This window comes from Protopterus annectens, chromosome 3.part0, assembly GCF_019279795.1.
Source record: "Protopterus annectens isolate FY-2018-M chromosome 3.part0, PAN1.0, whole genome shotgun sequence".
Taxonomy (NCBI): domain Eukaryota; kingdom Metazoa; phylum Chordata; order Ceratodontiformes; family Protopteridae; genus Protopterus; species Protopterus annectens.
The window spans coordinates 968,583,579-968,595,657 of record NC_056731.1 but is presented as its reverse complement, the minus strand read 5'-3'; positions in this window follow the sequence as shown (position 1 = coordinate 968,595,657).

Below are 12,079 nucleotides of genomic sequence, written 5' to 3'. Positions count from 1 at the left end.
ATAATGGCAATATCTTTTGTCTCAGTATAAGAGTTGCCATTGTGCAACAGTTCAAAGCAAATCTGGGTATTGCCATGGAGATTCTTTACATAACTTTAGAAGACCTTGTGGTTGTCTTTCGTATCTGTTGCACTTCTGTTTTCATAGCTAGCTTTAGAAGATTTGATGAGGAATCTCAACTTTTTGTTTAGGCAGATAAGGGAGTTTTTCCAGTCTTGGGACTTCACATTATTTCTCATCAGTTTCCTCTTTTTTTTCAAATCTTTGTTTTTATTTTTGTTGTTACATTAAACAAACTGTAAAATACAGTACACAGCAATAGATGATAATACATTGAAAGTAAACCATTTACAAAGTTAGATGAAGCAACTGTTCATTCTACTAATATACAAGTATCTTTAAAGTTCATTTTCTCAATTTAAAAAGTGACATAGACGGACAGCAGAACGTGATGAACAGACATATGCGAAATATCACAATATTAACATTGTTAATGTACAATGTAGCTTTTTGTACATAGTCAGAACGTATTAGATAACTATACAGTGTTATAGAATACAGGAAAAAAACACAAAAAAAAAACTTCTATATACACCTATTTACAAATAGTGCTACAATATAATTACAGGATTCTAATTACATTTAACAAGACGTGATAGTTCTCATCTTTGTATGCATTATATACATGTAACCATTAGAGAACACAGCGGAGTAAGAGTCTCATGAGGAGGAGACTAGTGGCAGTACTACTAAAGGACAATGAATATAGAAAAACATTGTTTGCTATGTTAAGATGCAGTCAAGGGTCATACTCCAGAATCTGGGGTATTTCAGGTGCTTACTCACATTGTTAGTGGTTAGTTTACGAGATAAAATATACTTAGATGCCATGTTCTTAAAGTTGCCCCAATCTAGTTTAGATTGATCCAACCAGTTCTGCATAATCGAGAGCTTGATTAACATGAAGAGAGCAATCTGTATCCTGAGATCAGTAGAGGTTAAGTCCTCATGGCATATATGAAGTATAGCAAATTCCCAGGAGAGAGTGGATTTACAATAGCCTATTTTTTTAAGTTTGATCCTTAGGGAATTCTTTAGATTCTAAGCATATTTACAATACCATAGAATGTGTAGGAGGTCAGCTTTAGCTGTGGGGTAAAAAGCGCAGAAGGGTAAAGTGTTGGGAAAAAAAGAGTTAAAGCATTCTGGAGTATAGTAAGCATTATTATTAATCATTAACTGGGTATATAATAGTTTTTCTAAAAGGGGCAAAATTGTTTGCCTGATTAATTGCCTGGGAGCGATGAGCATCTGTCAGGTCAGGGATTTTGTCTCTCCAATATTATGCAAATGTAATATACGATTAGTAGCTAGCTGTAGAGACTAACTGCGGTGGTGGTGCTGCGGTAGCGTTGTCGCCTCACAGTTAGACGTTGTCCTGTTCGATTCTCAGCTAGAACGTCTTCTGTGTGGAGACATGCGTGAATGGGCATACCTTCGTTGCAGGTTGTGCGTCAGGGCTGGCAACTCGGCACGTAAAAATCTACTGCCAATCATTAGTGGACCGGAGTTCCACTGTGGCGACCCCTAACAGGGAAAAGCCGAAAGACACAACAACAACAACAAGCTAGCTGTAGAGACTAGTGTGTAAGTGATTGAAAGCATCTTCTTTTTGATTTTTAGATATCTCAGGAGTGAAGTGGCCAAGTTTATTTCTTATTTTAACTTATTTGGGAACCATCCTAAGGTAGAAATTAATTATTTGATTTGTCTCAAGATTATTGTGTATTTGCTATTTAAATTAAGTTTTATTCTGATATCAAGGAAGTTGCCCTTAAGATGAAAGAAATCCTATACAGTTTAGGTTTTAATTTGAGGGAATTGATCTAGGTTTAGCATTTTGTTACCCAATTTTAGATTTTGGTTAAGGTGAATGGGCTGCAAGAGAATGAATGTGTTTGACAGACCTAATGAGGCAAAGAGTTTTTTAAATATATTAATCTTATGCTTAATTAGGTTGTGTAGTTTAATGTGTTTTAATAAAGATTTATGTATGAAGGGTAATGCTTTGGAGTTTATTTTACAACTTTTCACATAAGCCTGCCAGACTCAGATCCATAGAGGAAAGCAAGTTATTTCATTTGAATTATGGTCTGCGATTAGTATGATTCTACTGGCATAGATTATGTCGTAATACAATCTGAAATCAAGTATCCCCAGTCCTCCCTTGTTTTTGGCAGCATTAATCTTGATAAGGAGAATCTAGGGTTTTTAGGGTACCATATACATTTAGTTAAGTTTCTGTTAATTTTTTGAATAAGTTTAGTGGGATGATATTGTCTGTTGAATTAAACTGGAACAGTATTCTGGGTAGAACACTCATTTTTAGTATTGCTATTTTAGACAAGAAGGGGAAATTCAAGTTTTTCTATCTGGTTAAATCATTTTCTATGGAAGTCCATATTCTAAGGAGGTTATTTTGTAGGGAATTTTTATGATTATGGTCAAATACTATCCCTAGATATTTAAGAGTATAGTTCAGCTTTATTTGGGATATGGGAAACAGAGCTTCTTTATGACTGTTCCGGTTAACTGGAAAAATATGATTTTGAGGGGTTAATTTTGTAGTTGGAAGTTTTCGAGAAGATTTCAGTTGTATTTTGGACTTTAGTAAGATCAGTGTTGGGAAGCTGGAAATATATAATGAGGTTATCTGCAAATGCTGAAAAGGCAAGACTATACCCCAGAATGTTGGGTATACGATGAAAGTTTTTTTTGCGTTAAGTATAAGAATAGGGTTCGATATATATGTTAAAGAAATATGGTGAAAGGGGACATCTCTGCTTAGTGCCATTATTTAGTTTGATTTTTGGTGAGTGTAGCTTATTGATTACTTGCGTAGTATATGAAAAGTTATATAAGATTTTAATTATATTTATGAAACTGTCTGCAAAGTTAAATTGTTGTAGAGATAAGAATAAAAATGTGTGGTTTATTCTGTCGAAAGCTTTTGTGGTGTCTAATACCATAAGGTATAGGGGAAGTTTGTGTTTTGTAGTAAATTGTATAGCCACTTCTAGGGAAAGTATATTGCCCCAAGTTTGTCTACCTTTCATGAATCCAGATTGCTGTGGGGATATAATTGAATGGATTACTTGTTTAATTCTACTGGCTAGAGTCATAGCCAGAATTTTGGCATCTACATTAATAAGCCAAATAGGCTATAATTTGATGGATTAGATTTGTTAGTATTGTGTTTATGAATAAATATGGTTTTGGAGTTGTTAAGATATAAATCAGCAAAGCCATGTTTACAAATATGATCAAAGACTTTAAGAAGGATAGGGACAAGTTTCAAGGCAAACTTTTTATAAAAATTCGAAGTAAAGCCATCAGGACCTGGTGCTTTCTTACTTTTAAGACTCTTTATTGCTTCCGTAATTTCTTCAGCTTTTAGAGGGAATTCGAGATTTTCAAACTGTTGCTTTCCAATTTTTGGGAATGTAATAGCATTAAAGTAGGAGTTATGAGACTGTGGATCTATTTTCTTCTGTGGTCCGTATAGTCTATTATAGATATTTTCAATGATGCGTACTATATCTTGATTATTTGTGATTATTTCATTATTATGTTTACTTTGTGAAATCGTAGGTGGGTCTTGTTGAGCTTTTGTGAGTCTAGCTAATAACCTAGAGGGCTGTTGAGTCTTTTCAGAGTAGTTGGCTAGGAGTTTCATTTCTCTGAATGTGAGGTTTTGAGCATGCAAATGATGTAAGTCTTTCTGTTGGTTGATGAGTTGGGCTTCAAGTTCAGGGCGGTAATTTTCTTGAAGCGATTTTTCAATTTCTTGGATTTTCTGTTTAATTTATGTCTCTTTCTGTCTAGCAAGTTTTTTAAAATATGAGGCCTTTTGGATCATCAGCCCCAAGATTTACACTTTTGTGGCTTCCCACAGAATGTCCAGAGCAATGTACGAGTTTAATAAGTCGGTATTAAGATCATCCAGTATAGTGTTGATTTTGTTAACTATTTCTTCCTTTTCAAGAAGATTTGGGTTTAGGGACCAAGACTGGTAGGTGTTTTGTTTAGGAGTATTGTTTAAGATGTAAAGCTTCAGAGCTATTTTGGAATGATCAGATAGAAATCTCAAACTGTTTGTATAAATATTTTTTTTTTTTTCATTTAAGAGGGATTCTGAGATTAGAAAGAAGTCAATCCTTGACCATGACTTATAGCATGGTGAGTGAAATGTAAATCTGTCAGCATTATTGAATTGGTTACTTGCGAGAGCAGGGTTAACTAAGGTGAATTCTAGTGTTAGTTCATCTAAGGCAATTAAAGCTTGCTTATTTTGTTTATTTTTGTTGGATCTATCATTTAAGGGGTCACTAACCATGTTCAAATCACCCCCTACTATATAATCATGATCTGGGAATGTTGATAATAACTTGTAGATCTGAACAATGAAGTCTTGTTGGTATATGCAGGGGGCATATATATTTAGAAAAAGTGTGGGTTTATAGGTTACGGGATTCATACAGCTAAAATAACACCATCTAACAATAGTATCCGCACCACAGTCTTCAACCCCTCCTTAAATGATTTTTTAATCAAAATAGCTACTCCTTTTGAGTTGGTTTTACTACCCAAGGCAATAACTTGAGTTAACAAAGGTCTTGCCTTGTCTTTGTTCCAATCATCATTTAACAGGTGTGTCTCTTGGAGAAATATAATGTTTGCCTGGAATTGGTACAGTAAATGAAGGAGCAGTTTCTTTTTTTTTTACATCTTGCAAACCCTTCACATTCTATGAGTCTACTTCCCACAGCATAAATACACACAACAGATGTAAAGTGTAATTAAATTTGGTCTTACGTTTGTCCTCCTCAAGTATTCATAAAGATTTGGGAAGAAACATTGTAATATTAGATGTTTTGTAGCACTAAAATCTCTTAGATCCCTAACTGTGCCTAACCACATACCTACTATTTCTAAGAGAAGATTTAAGGCTAAATAATTAAGTAGCCATTTCAATGTAAACAAGTCTAATAAAACTATATACACAATATATACAAACACACAGAGACAAGATGTGCAAGTTTAACCACCTCACATAGTCTTTCAGCTTTTCCTAGTTAGGGGTCGCCACAGCAGAACTCCGGTCTGCTAATGATTGGCAGTGGATTTTATAGTGCCGAGTTGCCAGCCCAACGCCCAACCTTCAAAGAAGGCACATCTATTCATGCACGCACCTACCTGCATGTCTTTAAATGTCATATGACCGCAGGGAGGACATGCAGACTCCACACAGAAGGTGCTCCAGCCGAGAATTGAACGGGAGAAATTCTTGATGTGAGGCGACAACGCTTACCACCTCACATAATCCCCCTTAAATTCTCCTATATGTTTTAACCAAGATTAAGCCTTTGCAAACTATTGTTGTAATAGTTACATATTGCAAAGAAATTGGTATTTAGTATTAATCGCATAGTCTATGTATTACTGCTTTACATTACATTATAGTTTAAAATGGTCAAACCATACTGTTGTAAAGAACGTAGATTGGGTTATAAACAGTAAGCTTCAGTCAGATACATTTTCCTATCAAAAGACTTTTTACAAGAGACCATGTCACAGAACGGGACAACACATTAAAGCCTGAGTAAATATAACATTACAGACCATTTTCTTGAATTCCATGGAGAGAAAGAAGAAAAAAAAAGTTATAGCTAGGAAATATTCATTAAAGTGTACTTCAAACCATATTAGCTTTTCAATTAGATAGCATATTACTGAGTAGATTATATATAGACTAACAGCTCCTGATAGTTGATGAAGCTGATTGATATTCATTTTTGTTGTCAGTTAGATAAGATAACTTAAAGTTACTGCATTTACCTTGTCTTGATGAGCAGTTGCAGGCTGCCTCTAGATGCTGTCAGGGAATGTGCTGCCTTGTTTTCATCACAGATTTGCTTTATTTGCTTTATCTTTCTTCCTTCTTCCCCTTTTTCCCTTTTTTTCTTTTCCATTCTCCTTTTGAATCCTTATAAAATGAGCTGCAATGAAGATTGCCGACCTGGGACTCCATTACCCAGGATGGAAGGAAATAGTGCTGTGTCACATCCTATTGTTTCCCTCTGTACACAGGAAGTTGAAAATGACCAGAAAAGATGTGGATGTGTTTCCCGGCATGACGGAGATAATTGTTACCTTTCTTGATGTGGAACTTTGTAACGGGAGCCTCAGCCTACTAAATGGAGCTTGCACTGGCAACTTTTAACTGCAAATGGAGTTTAAAACTGTAAAAAAGGCCACAAGGGTCATGGCAGGACACCCATAGCATTCCAGACTGCATTTTACAAGACAGGCCATCTAATGCAGCTTTTAGGTAACACTTTTACTTACATTTGTCAGGTTATAAGAAGAGGAATATAGTTTAAAGACTTTTTATGGATTATTTAAAGCTTTGGAAGTTCTCTGAATGCCTTAATAAAGGCAGTTTTGGCTTCAGAGTTATTTTTGGCTGAGTAATTTTCCTCATTAGTTGTAAAAACAAGGGTACTGGAGTATTTAATTTGAAATTTTATCTTTTTTGTTGATGAGAAAAGCACAGTAGGGAGCCGGTTGTTGTCTTGCTTGCTTGATAGACATTGGTAAGCCCTGGGAAAAAAGTTGTTTTATGCCCCTGCCACAGTAGAGTACCCTTTTGTTTTGCTGCCTGGAGGATTTCATGTGCATGTTGGTAGTTTAAGATTTTTGCATATATCTGGCATGGAGACTTAGGATCTTAAGAACTTTGGAGGGCTCTGTGGGCTCTTTCTATAACAATGTCATTTATGGTTGGATTTATTTTTCTAACAGTGTATTAAATATATATTTTAAGGGTATCCTGGAGCTGTGACCGATCAACAGATTCTGGAATCCCATGTATTAGAATATTATTCCTCCTGCTTCCAGCTTCAAGGTTTGTGATTTTTTTGTTGCAATTCCTCTAGTATAGATTCATTATTTTTTAACTGTTTTTGGAGTTCTTCTGTTTTCATTTCATTTGCTGTGGACTTGGCTTCAGCATGGTCAAGGCAAGTTAGAATTTGTTCCAAAGTAGATCCAAACTTACTCATTTGTTCAGAAAAGTTTTGGATATCAGTATAGGTATTAAGGAAGACTTTATTTCATCCATAGAGTAGATCCTTTGGGCTTATTTTTGGCAGTGGATTTTGTTGTTGCTTCTTGCTGTTTCTGAATTCATTGTCTTTTAGTTAAAGTTTTCTTTTCAGGAGAAAAAATTGTAATAATTTGGTTTTGGTTGTGTGTGAGTCCATTTGGTCTTGTTCGTTAGGCATCTTCAGATTATTTAGCTCTTGATTGTTGACTGTGCTATGTTGAGTTCAGTACAGGCCTCAGGCTGCCATGAGGTTTGCAGTGACAAAGTTCAGATTTAAAATATAAAGTTTGCACAGTGCCGAATAAAGAAATAATCTCAGCTGCTTACCCCTGATGATTAGTAGAACATATTGCTGTCCTCTCTTGGAGGGAATGGAGGTTAACAAGGTTTGAGTGCAAGGATTTAAACTGATATTTGAGGAGCTCTAGGGAGTGAGTGTTCAAAAGCTGCTGGTCATCTTGGAATCTCTGTGATGTACATTTCTATCTGCAGACATGCCACTTCCATCAGTGAGAAGCACACATTTCATTTGAAATGCATTGTGTGGATTACAAGTGCATGACTCAGTCATTAATTCCTGACTTTACAATAATGTAATTTAAATGCTACTGGATTTGAACCTAGGACTGTGTGTGGCAAAACGTACTTTTTGTAAGGCATTTAACACTGTGAGCTACTGAGTCACTGTTACAGCAGCTCTATTTGGAAGATATAAGCGCACGCATACAGGCTATGATATATATTTTTACCATCCATCATGTGCATGGCTTTATATGGATGTATTTCTGCACCACAGTCCCAGTTGAACATGCATTTTGCCATTAATACCTTAGCAGGTATATTTATGGGTCTATATCATATAGTTGATGTCTTATAACTTTGAACACATAATGTTCGAACCATTATGTTCGAAGTTACAAAACTTTGACTATGGATAAAAAAAAAAAAAAAAACAACAGAAAGCAAAATAAACTGTTTTAAGCAGGGGGCAAGCTCCCATGCACCCTCCATACAACCTGCTACATAAATATACCAACTCCGAGATCATACCCCATTGAACAAAATGGAAACCTTAAATAAGCTAAATGATTTTAACTTGAAATTACTATTGTTCACTTTAACCACCTGTTTTAATTAACAGCAGCCTGACTTGGCAGTTTAATGCAGTGTTCTGCAGGTACGATGGTCTTGGGTTTGAAATAGGGGACGGGTATTTATTTTGTACATGTTTTTTATCATTTAAAACACATATGTCAATATAGCTGCATTTAGCTGAGCCTAACAACGTTGCTCTATGTGGCACATCACTCAGCATAACACAAAGAATCTTTAAGGAAAAGAAAGTTGGGAGATGGGAAAGTGATGAAATGAGGTGTAAGCAGAGGGAAAAACATAGTGAAAGGCAGGTAGGTATGTGCTGGAAGGGTGTAGGAAAAGACCATAGCTATCCATTTTTTGTACAGCAACAACTGCGCATTTTGACAGAATTTGTACATGAATTTGGACTCTCACCCCCAGAGAGAGGGGTGAGGACAACATAACTGTGTTGTCAAGCCAATTGGACCAAATTACATGTGTCAAGTGGACATGTGAGAAATGGAGAGCTATGTATGGGATACTATTTTTTTGGGACAGGTGCCCATTTTTTTAAGGTGAAAATGGAATGTTGGCGAAGGGACATGCAGTAGGTATGTGTTTGGGGTGTAAGTTGGGTAGGTGAGGAAGCCTTTGCAGACAAACAAGATAGACAAGACAGCAGGCAGGGGTGGTGTGTGACACAAGAGGGGGTGAACACCTTCGATGTGGAGGGTGTTGTGGAATCAGAGTCCCATGTGCCTCTACAAGGTAGCAACATGACTGATCCTAATAATGGGACTGTTAGCACTGCTCTATCACTGCCTCGGTGGTGGTGGTAGTGGTGGAGGTTGGGCTCCGGGGTGACCCTGCCCCACCAGGGTGGCCAGCATGCTTTACATCCAGCCCAGGCATTGTCCAAATCCATGGTATACAATCTTACACACCAAAACCAGCAGTTCATCATGGATAACAACTCTCCCTTCACCACTGCTCCCAGAGGGGAGCCTTCCCTATCCCATGGGGTAGAATTACCTGACACCACACATAGTGCAGGGGCAGCAGACGGAGCACCACAGGTCTGGTTCCCAGATGTGCTGTGGTCCAGTGCCACAACCGGAGGAGGCAAGGTAGGTAGATCACCAGGAACTGGCTTACTTTGACGCATTGTAGTAAATTATTTATAACAATAAGCTATGGTTAGAAATAACCAAACCAATATTAGTATTAATATAATGGAACATAATATTGATTAATCCAAATGCATATAAAGGTACATTATGTGTAACACAAAATTAAGTAACATAACAGTAAGTATATTAACAACAAGCCAGTATGAAATAACCCATAAGGCCAACAAAACAGTTAGTGTGACAAAATATATTAATATGAAACCATAATAATAAATAACAATAATAAATTAAAGTTTAACAAAATATAGCTAGTTTAATAAAATATATTAATATTAAATCATAATAATAAAAGATAATAAATTAAAAAAGATAAGGGGTGGGGATAGAGAGAAAAACATACCATTAGTGACATCGCAGATGATATCCCTAAGAAGACTGATAATACATACTTCTACACATGTGCAGTCTTAGTGGTGAGTAAGTGACTACAATTTTTATATTGCTGATGTAGCACGTACATACCTTTCAAGCTGTTAGTATGGGACAGTATGGGTCAAGCAATTACAAATGCAGATACACATCTACACAGAACAGTTGAACTTAATGTGCACGTAGATAACCTCCAAGGTGTTCTGTAAACAAATTTGAAAATACATTGTATTCCAGGTAGTAATTTATCTGGTAATCATGGACCAGATAGATTAGGCAGTTATGAAAAATCATGACAGTAGAGAGGTATGTTTGTGTACATTTAGAAGACTAGGCAGCCATCATGCCTTAGTTGGCAGGTATGGGAGTAGAACCCAAAAGCTCTGATTGCAGGGCACATCTGCAAATAATGTAACAATTGACTGCAGCAACTTAAAACAGACAAGCAATGAATATATCCCTACTGCAAATATTAACACAGATTTAGTGAGGACACCACAATGCTGCTTAACACTTTATTGGTATTGGATAATTATCTCTGAAGTGTAGACACAATATCTACCCATAAAGTGGGTTACCTCACCCATATACATGTTGTTCCTGGAATGGGAGGAAAAGAGAACATTATGTGACTGAAATTGTCCTGCAGACTTCCTTGAACCATGCTGTGAGTTGTGCAGTACATTTTTCAGGCCAATGCCTTTGCATTCTACAGTTATTACAGTTGACTGCAGCAACCTTGCAATAGACAAGCAGTGCATATAGCTTTACTGCAATTGTGTTATGACACCACAATCCCTCTTTACACCTTTTTGCTTACAGTTATTGGTATTGTTTATTGCTCTATAGTTTTTAATTGTTCATTTATTGCACTACAGTTCTAATTGTCCATTTATTGCATTAAACATTTTAGTGTTTATTCTTTATTGCACTGCAGTTTTTTATTGTTTAGTCTTTATTGCAGTACAGTTTGCAATGTTTATTGCACTACAGTTAGCATAATATATCCGTACTTACCACACCCATGGCACAACCTGGCCAGTCGCCCCACATGGGACTGCATCTTGCAAGTCCTCTCAGCTGCAGCTATTAGGAGAGAATAACACCATTATGCATGCTAGTTTTGCACAGATTCAGCTTGCATTTTAGTAAAATAATGGAAGAAATACTTACATATCTCTGTGTCATGCCTAGCCCTGGCCTCTTGGACCCAGGTATCCAATGTTCTTCTCTTTCTATGCTTCAGATTGTCATTGTGGTGATGATACTGCTCACCAGTGCAGGGGATACCAGTAGCACTGGTAAGTTCCCTGGCCAACCGATCCCTAGTCTCAGCCTTACATTTTGATCCCTGGTAGCTGCCCTGCAACAGCCTAGGTTCATAATTGCGTATCAGGAGCCCAACAAAAACCCTGAACTCTTGTACACCCCACCTCTGCACCCAAAATTGCACATCCTCTCCAACCTCTCCTGGCATGCAAAAGAAACCACACAGAAAACTAAGAAAAAGATGTTGGTAAGTCAGCTCCAAGGGCTAGGCACATGCAGGTACAAAAATTCAGGTAACTGTAGGTTATAGTCCAATCCAATGTACTTAATACCAGAAGTTATAAAAACACTGCTTTATTCACCAAGCCAAAATAAAAGTAAAACGCTGCACCAGCGTTTTTCGTTCTGATAAATATCAGAACTTCTTCAGACAACCAACAACACTAGTTCAAAGCATTTTAAAACAAAGCACTAGGTTAAGACAGATGTCAGTAATTACATTAATTGCTGTATCCCTTGTGTTTAAAGCGATACACTCAAATAACTTCTTTTATGTAATACTGAACCAGAAGTTTTTTAAAAGACTGACCAAAATACTCACTTAAAAGATTTTACATTAAAAACATGAAAAAAAGTCACTGTTATAATATTGTCATATCATATCTAAATTCTACTGCTTGCATCTATACTTTAAAACTACACACGAGTACTACTAAAAAGTGGATGCCAGTGACCTATATTCTTGTATTCCACATGATCTGGGGGTAGAATGGGTAGTGGAACATATCAGGGCTAAAGGGGCTAACGATAATGAATGTAACTTAGTAGAACAACTTCTTGACATTATTTTAAAGAATAATTTTGTGGCATTTGAAAACAAGTTATCTGTCCAAAAAGTAGGTGTGGCGATGGGGTCACCAGTGGGATCAAGTTTTGCGAACTTGGTTTTAGCGTATTGGGAAAATAACTATGTTTTCAATAGCCACTTGGCCCACCAGATTATTAG